Genomic DNA, 11526 nt, shown 5'->3' on the forward strand with positions numbered 1-11526 from the left:
TTGTTCAGTAAATGAATACCTTTTGATGAGTTAAAGGAATGAATTGTGATTCTCTCTTTTACAGTGAAGAAACTGAAATTCAGGATGATTAACATATTTTCTAAGAGTATGCAGCTAGGAAGTGACAAAAGTGTTTAATCTTAGTTACACAACTTATATTTTTACCATCACCTCATCCTATATTTTAGTATGATAGAAGTCAAATTATTCCTGAATTGAAAGAAATCTTTCCTAACTTTCAGAGGCTATATATTACTAATTACATCCATCAAATAAATTTAAACTTCCCAGAGTCAGTTCATTCACCCTGGGGATTCTGAGATACAACTATTTAGACAAAAATTTCTGCTGCAGCTCCATCAAGGTTTTGTCTGTTTCAGGACAGATAAAGAAATCATTCACAAACAGCAACATTTTAATTACAATAGACCTAAATCTAAGCGAATCTGAAGATTAGGTCAGGGGTATCCCAAAAACTCAAAAGCTATCACTATATAAAACAAATTTCCAGAGAAAGTTCACAGTTCTCATATTATGAGTATTTCTTTATTCCATGACTTTTTACTCTTAGTGGTTAGTGGAAGTTAAAATAACTAGATATAAAGTAATCAGAGAAAAGTTTAGGAAGATTATCCTGGAATGAAACAGAAAGAAAATTGAGAAGATTTAAGTCTAAAATATTTAGGCTTATTGTCAAATATATCTCTATAGAGGTTGGACCAAAATGGTCCTAACTGAAATGTCTGGAAATGTTTGGTGAGCATAGTGTGACATATAAAGTTGTTAAATCACTATTTTGTACACCTGAAACTAATGAAACATTGTGTGCCAAGTCTACTAAATTTTCTTATTTATGTACTTATTTTTATTTTTTATGAGAATGCTTGTTTCCTTAAAGCTTTGCCAACTGGATATTAAATCACATGATTTTTGGTTTTGTTTGTGGTTTTGTTGTCCCCCCCTCCAGTCTGATAGATATGAAAGGTATGTCAGTTTAGTTTTGAATTACTTGTATTACAAGTTAGGTCTAGCCTCTTTTCTTATGTTTACAGGCCAAATATATAGCTTTCTTTGTAAATCATCTGTTCACGAACTGGCAATATTTAATAATTCTATATATACATTTATCCTTTAACCAATTAATCCTCTTCTATAAATGTATTGTTTACAATACAGTACTATTTAACCTTGTATGTAAAGTTCCAGCTATTTCAATAAGACAAGGAAAAGAAATGCATGTATATGTATGTATACATATGTTTGTGTGTGTGACTAGAAAAGAAGAAATAAAACTTCCTTAAAAAATATCCATTGGATATTCTTTTTTTTTAATTTTTAATGTTTTATTATTTATTTTTGAGAGAGAAAGAGCATGAGTGGAGGAGGACAGAGACAGAGGGAGACACAGAATCTGAAGCAGGCTCTAGGGTCTGATCTGTCAGCACAGAGCCCAACACGGGGCTCAAACCCACAAGCCGTGAGACCATGATCTGAGCCAAACTCAGACACTTAACTGACTGAACCACCCAGGTGCCTCCCATTGGATATTCTGAAACAATCACTCTTCTTCCCAAAAGTCAGAAGAATATTCCTGGAACTAATAAGCAGGTATAGCAGGGTTTTAAGATACAAAGTTAATATACAAATTATTTTCCTGTATACCATCAATGAATTATTGTAATTGAAAATTAAAAGAAAATACCATTTATTGTGGCCTCAAAAAGTAAGCACAAATCTAACCAAATACATAGAGAATCTATATATGAAAAACTATACAGTGCTTATGAAATAAACCAAAGAAGTTTGAAGTAAATGGAGAGACATTCTATGTTTATGAATTGGAAGACTCAATAATTTTTAAGATGTGAATTTCTTCCCATCTTAATCAGTACATTCAATGAATTTTCCATAAAAATTTCAACAAGGTATTTTGCAGATATCAACAAATTGATTCTAAGATTTGTATGGAGAGACAAAGACGTAGAATAGACAAAATAACAGTGAAGAAGAACAAAGTTGAAGACTTACACTACCTGATTTCAAGACATAACATATGACTACAGTAATCAAGACTGTGATATTTATTGATGAAGAAATAAACACATAGATCAATTCAACAGAATAGAAAACATAGAAACATATTCTCACAAATACAATAAACTAGTATTTGAAAAAAGAGAAAAGGCACATCAGTGGGGAAATTACATTCTTTTCAACAAATAGTCCTAGGAAAATTGGACATGCATATGAAAATAAATGAAACTGTATACAGAACTTACAACCTTCACACACACATAAAAATAAAAAATAGACCTAAATATAAAATGCAAAACTATAAATCTTCTATAATAAAAGAGGGGAAAATTTATGAGACCTTGGGTTTGGTCATGAGTTACTATATGTAAGAACAAAAGCATGATACGTAAAAATAATTGAAGTTATTAATTTAATAAATATAAAATAAAAGAGTCTTATCTGCAAAAGACACTGGAAATAGGATGAAAATGTAGGCCGCAGACTGGGACAAAATATTTGTAAAGCACATATCTGATAAAGGACTCGGTTCCAAACTATATAAAACATTTTTTTAACTGAACAGTAAGAAAACAGATAACCTAATTAAAAATGGGCAAAAAACCAGACAGTCCACCACATAGAATATACAGATAGAAAATTGCATGTGAGAAGATAAATTTAAATATAAATGAGACACCACCAACACTTGTAAGTATGTCTAAAATCCAAATGTAACATATTAATATGAGATGTTAATAAGGAGCAAAACTTGGGTGTGTGGTATATAGGAACTCTCTATACTATCTTTGCAATCTTTTTATAAATCTAGATCTACTGCTGTAAAATAAAACATTTATTTAAAAAATGGAAAAAAGGTAAATATTCATGCTTGAGGGGTTAGCCAAATAAAGTAGGGTACCTCAACACAATAGAGTATTATACAATTATAAAATAGAATACAGAAGATATCTTTAAATTAATATTGAGTTATTTTTAAGATATATTAGTAGATGGTGTAAAGATAGAAACTTGCCAGTAGAAAGTATTCTAGAATATTGTTCTTTCAAAAACATTTTAGCACTAATAATTTTTTGGGGAAATAGCAATTCCAAAATGACTAACATATCCAAAAAGAAAATTGAAGGTACAGTGCAGATCAAAAGACTATGGAGGTGCAAATGGAAGGTTTGTTTATATTTTTATATTTACTTTTTAAAAATTTTAACTGTTTATATATTTATTTTAGGAGAGAGAGAGCACAAACAGTGGGGAGGGGTAGAAAGAGAAAGGGAGAGTGAATTCCAAGCAAGCTGTGTGCTGTCATCTCAGAGCCTGACGCGGGGCTCAATCTCAGGACTGTGAGATCATGACCTGAGCCGAAATCGGGAGTCAGATGCTTAACGAACTGAGACACCAAGGTGCCCCAGAATGTTTATTTTTAAAGACAATCCCTTAAACATTCCCATTCTTCAAATTATTCACTGTTGGTTATACATTTGCATATCTCAATTGCATAAGATTTGTGGAAAACAAATGTGATATAATAGAAAACATTAAGAAAATAGTAGGCATCAGCATATTCACATGGATTTATTTATGTAGAAACCAATGTTGTATGATCATAGGCTGTATTGTACGATTTTTCTTTATTCTTTCCCTCACCATTTCTCACCAGATATGCTTGGAGTACTCGTTGAGTGGCAGACTGTTCTAAAGAGAAGGCTTGCAAAGCATAAGAGACTCTTAAAAACTGAGAACAAACTGAGGGTTGATGGGTGGTGGGAGGGGGGGAGGGTGGGTGATGGGTATTGAGGAGGGCACCTTTTGGGATGAGCACTGGGTGTTGTATGGAAACCAATTTGACAATAAATTTCATATATTGAAAAAAAAAGAGAGAGAAGGCTTGCAACATTGAATAACACTTTTGAGACTTGTATTCTCAAAGTATTTATACCCTAAAGTGGGATGAAGCTTGAAAGAGACAATAAACAAAGAGAAAAATCCAAGGCTGTGAGAAGTGCTAAGAAGAAAATAAAATACTAAGGGAAACCATCACATGATCAGAGAAACCCTCTCTGAGGAGTTTATATGTCACCTAAAATGGGAATGACAGAAAGGAGTCTATTCTACAAAAATTGGAGGCATGATATTTCTAGATAGAAGAAATAGCATTGAGATCAGGGCAGGAATCAGCTTGGTCAGTTTACACAAGAGAAAGTATGTGAGGGTGGCTGTAGTACAGTAAGTGTAGGGGAGATGGACACAAACCACTGTCTGTAAAGGAAGTCAGGAGATGGAATACAGCTTGATTATGACTGCACAATGGTCTTGTATGGTTTGAGATTTTTGTTTTCTATAGCAAAATAAATGATAAGCTTCTTGTGGCTATATATCAATTATTCTCAACTGTAGAGGCTGAAAGTTTGTACCTATTGAGACAATCAATTTTGGTGTGGGGTGATAGGTGGGGGATTTCCCTGCACCAAGAACATAAAAAACATTTTGCTGTGATGTGTGGTCATAAAAGGTATTTTTATTACCTACACTGCTTTGGTTGGCTTTTAGTCATAGTGCATAATATGTCGTGAAATGCCACAGTATTCATGCGTGGTATGCAATTCAATTTTAAGGCTTATCAAAAAGGCACATGGATTTAAAAAAGGTGAGACACCACATCATAGTCTACTATAGACCATAGAAAAAACAATGCTCTTTATAAAAGGTGTCTAAATTTGTTTGCTGTTAGTGATATTAGCATCGTAAACCTATGTCTCATGGGCAACAGTAGTGAGATATATATAGACAGAGATAAAGGGAGAGAAAGATCTCTTGATGCGATTGGGGGAAATCTATGTTAGACATTATAACAGAGATCTCTGGATCCATTTGGAGAAATCTGAAAACATTTATTCTACTTTAAAGATTTAGCTGCTGGTGCTTAGGAAGCAGGATTTGAAAAACACCAAAAGGACAAATTGATCAATCTGTTAACTGAATACTAAGCAACTCCTTATTTTCAATCTTATTTACACTAAAACAAAACAGCACTAAATTAAACTAAATATATTTAAATATTTTAATAGTCAATAAGATTTCCAAACTGTTTTTGACTTTCCTTAACTGTATGGAATAACTGCCATTACAACAATTCATTTGAAGTTATATGAACTAAGGCAACAAAAAAAATCGCTCCCGAGCTATGTGCAAGTGTCACAGAATGCTGCATCTACTGCAAATATTCTTTCAGTAAAGATTTGGTCTCTGTTTTGCCTCAAAACCTAAACACAGAGCTTTTATTTTTTAAAATTGAGTTATGATAGAAAGACCACATCAAAATATCGAATGCGGCTCTGACACAAGGATATGTGACTTTGCACAGCTCTTACTGGTTCAATGAAAGTGTTGAATTTCTGTGTATCCATGTGCAACATTAGGTTAAAATTGGCTACCTCATCAGATTGCTGTGAGAAGCATATAAGAAAAACACAGTTGTCCACAAGTTAACTCTCCTTGTATTCCTTCTTTGGTCTGTAGTAGGGAGACATGGACCCGTTCTGTAGTACGGTTGTCCCTACATTTGCAGGGCCATAGCCAATGTGGTCTGGTTGGTCCTATTAACCTGAGGGGATGTAGACATTTCCAAAGCAGCAGGCTGCTGAAGGCCCAGGGCCTGAATCGGGGCTCACTTGCCCAGGTCTAAGGAGGTTCTATATCCAGTGCTGGGGAGAACTTTGACCCTGCCCCTACTCCTTATTCCCCATCATGGCCAAAGGATGTGAAATGATTTATTCAATGATGAGTTTAATGAGAACAATTAGGTCTGTGTTCTGTCCCAGGATCTAACAAGAAGACCTTTAGAAGAGGTCTATAGGTGCCAGATGTGCTTCCTTTGACCTCAAGGTAAATTTTAATTCAAGAAAAGAAAACTGTACTTATTGAACATAAAGCCATCTTTTGTAATCTAGTTTCACTTTGATGTCTCACTCTTGTACATGTGTGTCCATTTTTCAATTGACTTTGAATTTAAAGAGTACGTATTGTTAGTGTGTGCAGAAGCCCTAATACTTACAAACAAATAGGACCTGCAAACTGTAACATGGCACTCAAATACAATTTATGACTACAATCATGTATTCATATATAATACCATTGTTTGTAAGGTACAAGTGTACAATTGTATATATAAAGATTAGACAAGCTACATAAATGTCTGGGTCAAGCTAAGTATAAAAGCATAGACAGTGTGGTGCCAAGAAAAGATTGGTGAGTGCATGACCTGTGCAGAACATTCACATTCAGTAATTTGAAATTCTGCAGCTAAAGAAAATAGTTGGAAAATTGGTTTAGCCTAGGGCTGCTGGTGTTAGAATGCATTTTCTTTGAGGTGAGAGATTGATTGTTGTTATTCCTTTTAATACCCCCACTACCCGTCACTGGACCTGGTATTCTTTAAGTACCCCATGAATAATTCTTCATTTATTGAACGAATGGGTGAAGAGCACAATTCTTTCAAATCTATTATTTATTGTCTTTAGCTCAAATTGCCCCTGTCAAATGTCCATCTGCATTTAACGTTAATAAGGCTCATTTCGGTGTGCCAGGTTGCTAATTGAAAGTAATTTAGACACTTATATATGCACATACACACATGTATGCACATACACACACTCAAATTATTTAACGCAAAATCAAGAAATGTGAAGATTTGGTATGGTTGGGTATCTCACGTGTATAAGGTGTTGACATATTTTTTCTTGAATAAATTTAGTTTTAGATTATAGGTAAACTGAAATCAATAACTTTTCTAAAAATGCATGTTACAAATACATGGGAATATATTATTGAATGAAGAAGACTCTGAAAGTCTATTATTTAAATGTTTTCAATATTGAAATACACAAACCCCCATCATGGTAGGTCGAATGCTTTCTTCATCAGTTTCTGTCAATACTTTCTAATAGCTCTATCATTTCCAAGAATATTTGATTTTATGTTGGCAAATCTGAACTATAGGGACAGTTCATCATTTTCAACTTTATAATGATTGCTTGCCATAAGTGATAATACTCCCTACCATAAAGTGCTCAGAATCTATTGATTTCTCAGTTCTTTATCTACACACATGCATACTACCTAAAATCCAGATGCAAACAGAAATATGTCACACTTTTATAGATAGCATAAAAACATGTGATAAAAACTATAAAAATTATTGATATGTAAGTGAGCCAAAGGAAACATTTTGGATTTAGTTTGAAATATAGCCCAAACTGAGTTATTATAAACACAGTAGAAATAATCTCCCTTGGACTGGTTTCGAAAACATATTGAAGGTTGAGGATTTCAAATTACCAAACAAAGTTTTCATTCTCTGATTCACATTTCATGGACCAGGCTTCCATATGTTCTAATATTGCTAGGAAAATAAGCTATCATATTTTAGTGCTCAGGAATTTTTTATTCTATCAGACTGTGTGTTCACAAAAATTAATAAAATGTACCACCAAAATTATGTTTCCCCTTTTCTGCCCCCAAATATACATGTGTGCAAACACTACCACCCACACATGCTGAAGCATGTATTTTTAGTTTAAGGGCATTCCTTCTTACTTCATTATGAATTTGAAGCAATTAAATGGGAACTTCCATCATCTCTCAATGCCATATCTCCCTGCCATTCATTGTCAGAACTGCATATTCTTTCTTTCTGACTATTACCAAGGATGAATTCTACATGATCCTATATCATTGTAATTTCTCTATGGCACTAAATCTACCCTGCCTCACTTACCTAAGAATATTGCCTCTGGCAATTTTTCCTCCTTCTCTCTGCTACAACAAAATGTATATTTTACTGGATCAATCACTTCTTACATTGAAAAAAAAAAGAAAAAAAAACACCTTTCTTTTGATCACACATATCTTAAATTTCTTTTTTAGTTTTTTAATTTTTTTGTTTTAGAGAAAGAGAGAGAGGAGAGTGGGGGGAAAGGGGCTGAGGGAGATGAAAAAAAAAGAATCTTAAGCAGGCTCCACACTCAGCGTTGATCCCGACACAGGGCTCAATTCCACAACCTTAGTTAGGATCATGACCTGAGCCAAAATCATGATTTGGATGGTCAGTTAACTGAACCACCATGTTCCCCATCGATCACACATATCTTTATAAGCTACCATTTGATTTTGCTCCTCAAAAGAGTTGTCCACATATGTTATCTTCAATTCATCTTTGTCCATACTGTCTTTAATCCATTCTCCAGCTTTCACTCCTGGTACTCCAACCAGTTGCTTTTATTACAAAAATCAATGTTCCTCACATTGTTGAATCCAATGATCAGTTTTTGGACCTTATTTTCTTTGAGCTACCAGCAACATTTGGTGCAGTTGTTCATTCCCTCTTCCTTAACGTCTTTCTTCACTTGTTTTCCAGGATAACACACTTATTTTGTTTTCTACCTATATTATTTATCACTCTTTCCAGCACCCTTTTACTGAGTATATATCCACTACAATCACCTTGGTCGCAGCCGTGATCGTCTCTTTCCTAAACTAGTACAATGAATCCCTAGTTGCAATGTCTGTTTCTATCTTTGCTTCTCCCTACCACCCATTCTTTAGTCAACACAACTGTCAGAATGGTCCTTTAAAAATCTTAATCCAATCATATGCCTCTTCTAATCAAAATCCTGCAATGTCACCCATACATTTAAGAGTAAACGGTTAAGTCCATAAATAGCCTACAAGGCCCTACATGACCCAGTCCTCCATCATTTTGCAGAGTTTATTTCCAGTATTCTTCCCCAAATCACTTTGCTGCACTGAATGTCTTGCTGTTCCTTGAACACATAAGTCTCCCCTGCTGTAGGGTCTTGTGGTGCTGTAAGTGCCACAAAATTTTGTCATTTTTATGGCTAAATCTATCATCTTTAACATTTGCTCAAACAGTGCTTTAAAAAAAAATCCAACGATTATCTCAACCCCGGAATACCCAGTTTCCCTTACCATTAGCTGTATTTTTCCCCCATAAAAATCACCTTGTGGCATACTACATATGCTGTTGGTTCTCTATTGTCCCTTATTGAACTATTAAACTATAAGTCTACAAATTCAGGGCTTTTTATTTTATTAGTTCACTGAGAAATCTCAAATGTTTGAAACACAGTGGTTTCTCCAACAATACTTAGCGAATAAATTAACAAAAGTTCCCATAGCATGACTTCATTTATGTCATGTTCTTATGACTCTAATTCCACCAAGTAGCACTTCTGGAATTACTGTGTGTGTGTGTGTGTGTATTTTATAATCTGCCTTATGCCAATTGTTTGCGTGTTGTAACAGTGATGTTTTTCCTATATTGTGTGAAGCTATGCTCAATAGGAAACTCCAGAGCCGACTGTTTTTTACCAGCTAGCTGCATTATATACTAAATGACACCTTCTGTGATGTATTTATGCTTCATTTTGAAGGCGACCTATATAATTTCTCGTGGAATTTTGGCCACCACATTTATGTGCTTTGACTCATGCCTTATTGAATTGCCTTGAAAATGGCTCTTCTATATCTGTGCTCATCCTGTATCCTAATTTTCTACAAATTTTTCGTGTTTTTCTATGGTCCTACACATAGTGGTCAAGTGTAAACTCTAGAATTAGATCACTAACTTACATACCAGCTCTCCTTTACTAGCTGTATGTCCTTGGACAAGCTACTCAATATCTTTATGCCTCAGATTCAATATCCAGAAATTAAAGATAATAACTGTATATCTCACAGGATTTTGTGAGGATTCAATAAATTAGTATGTCTAAAACACTTAAGAGGAGTGCCTAGGTGGCTCAGTCAGTTAGGCGTCCGACTTTGGCTCAGGTCAAGATGTCATGGTTCACAAATTTGAGCTCCATGCCAGCTCTGTGCTGACAGTGCTGAGCCTGGAGCTTGCTTCCGATTCTGTGTCTCCCTCTCTCTCTTCCCCTCTCATTCTCTCTATCTCAAAAACAAATAAGCATACAAAAAAAGACACACTTTAAAACACTTAGAAGTGTCTGGCGTATAGTAAGTGCTAATTTACTGTGTCACATTTCTGCTGGAGTGTCTAATTCTTGCTTCTTTTTAAGTTTTTCTCATTAAATTTCATTCCCCACACCCCACCCCACCCCCCCGACCTGAGAGCACTAGCTCAAAGCAAACCTATAACAAGTAAATCTTCGGACTTATAATGGTAGAATTTACTTTCTGTTTGATAATTTAAAGATATGTGACTTACACTTTTGTTATGCTATTGGTCTCTCTCTCTCTCTCTCTCTCTCTCTCTCTCAAACCTATGCACTCTGTATTTACCAAGGGTGGTTTTCTTTCATGTCTACATATTTTTCATCAGAATAATAATTTGTTCAGACACTGTAGTTACAGACAGAGAATTTGAAAGCTGGCTGTTCAGTGGAGCCTTCTTTAGGCGTTTCAAAACAGACACAAATCTCTCAATGCTGAGAGATGTAGGCACCTTAACACCCGCTGTGGAGAATCACCAAGCTTCCTAGGTAGTTGTGACTGAAGGCATAATTGTTGAATTATATCACACCTAATATCATCAGGTTACATCCATTAGGAATAAAGCCACATTGCTATAATGGTTGGGGGGTTTCTGCAGTCCTTTCTTATACATCAGATGATTGTCCTATGAACAGGCTTTTCCAATGGTATCATTCCTCAGAAAATTGACAATTTCCTCATTAATCCCACAGCTATGTTCTCCATAAGTAACCAAAATATCTGCGAACCTTTCAGAAATTAGAGCTAGTATTTGAAGCTGTATTTTACTAAATTTTATGGATATCATAAAGGACATCTTTGCAATTCTAAGCAACGCTATGCTGGAGCCAGCTCACATGCTTCCAAATCTCTTATCTGTAAAGCCTAAATATATTCCTCTGAAGAAAATCTCTTCTCCACTTTACTGAATGTGTTCTTTCTCTGTCACAGTTCTTGACTGCAAACAGAGACTGGTTCAAACAGATTTAAGTGCAAAAGCAGTTCATATACTCACAGTGATGCAGGAAAAACTGGAGAACCAGGCTTGGAAAACAGAGGGAAACAAAAGAGGCCTTAAAATCACAGCTGAAGTAAAAATTAAGCTTCAAAACCATTGGGTGAGCACATCACTTCCACTGCTACTGAGCACCTGTGTTGGGATCCACCGTAGACAGAACCAGCATTGGACAATGGAAACTGCAGCTTCTACTACAACTGCTAGTTCTAGAAATGAGACGTCGCTTCTGCTGCTGACTCAGAGTTGATTCACCATCCTCCATGTTGCTTTTTATTAAAGTATTTCAATTCAAAGCCTGGAAATCTGGGTGTGACTTGCTAAGCAAGAGAGGCCTAAAAAATAAGCATGTGGTCTTTATTGCTTCCGTAGTTGAAGGCAAACTCTTTCGAGCACTACATTTTGTGAAGTGGTTAACTTCCTAAACATATGAAGGAGTTCAGAATTGGTTACCAAAAATAACCAAG

General features: G+C 35.1%; 1 pseudogene; it reads right to left on the reverse strand.

Moving 5' to 3' along the window:
- Nucleotides 1–11324, reverse strand: part of LOC102958376 — a 38619-nt pseudogene extending 27295 nt beyond the window's left edge.
- Between the last annotated feature and the right edge of the window lie 202 nt (nucleotides 11325–11526).

The sequence above is a fragment of the Panthera tigris genome, chromosome C2 (genome assembly GCF_018350195.1).
Source record: "Panthera tigris isolate Pti1 chromosome C2, P.tigris_Pti1_mat1.1, whole genome shotgun sequence".
Lineage (NCBI taxonomy): Eukaryota > Metazoa > Chordata > Mammalia > Carnivora > Felidae > Panthera > Panthera tigris.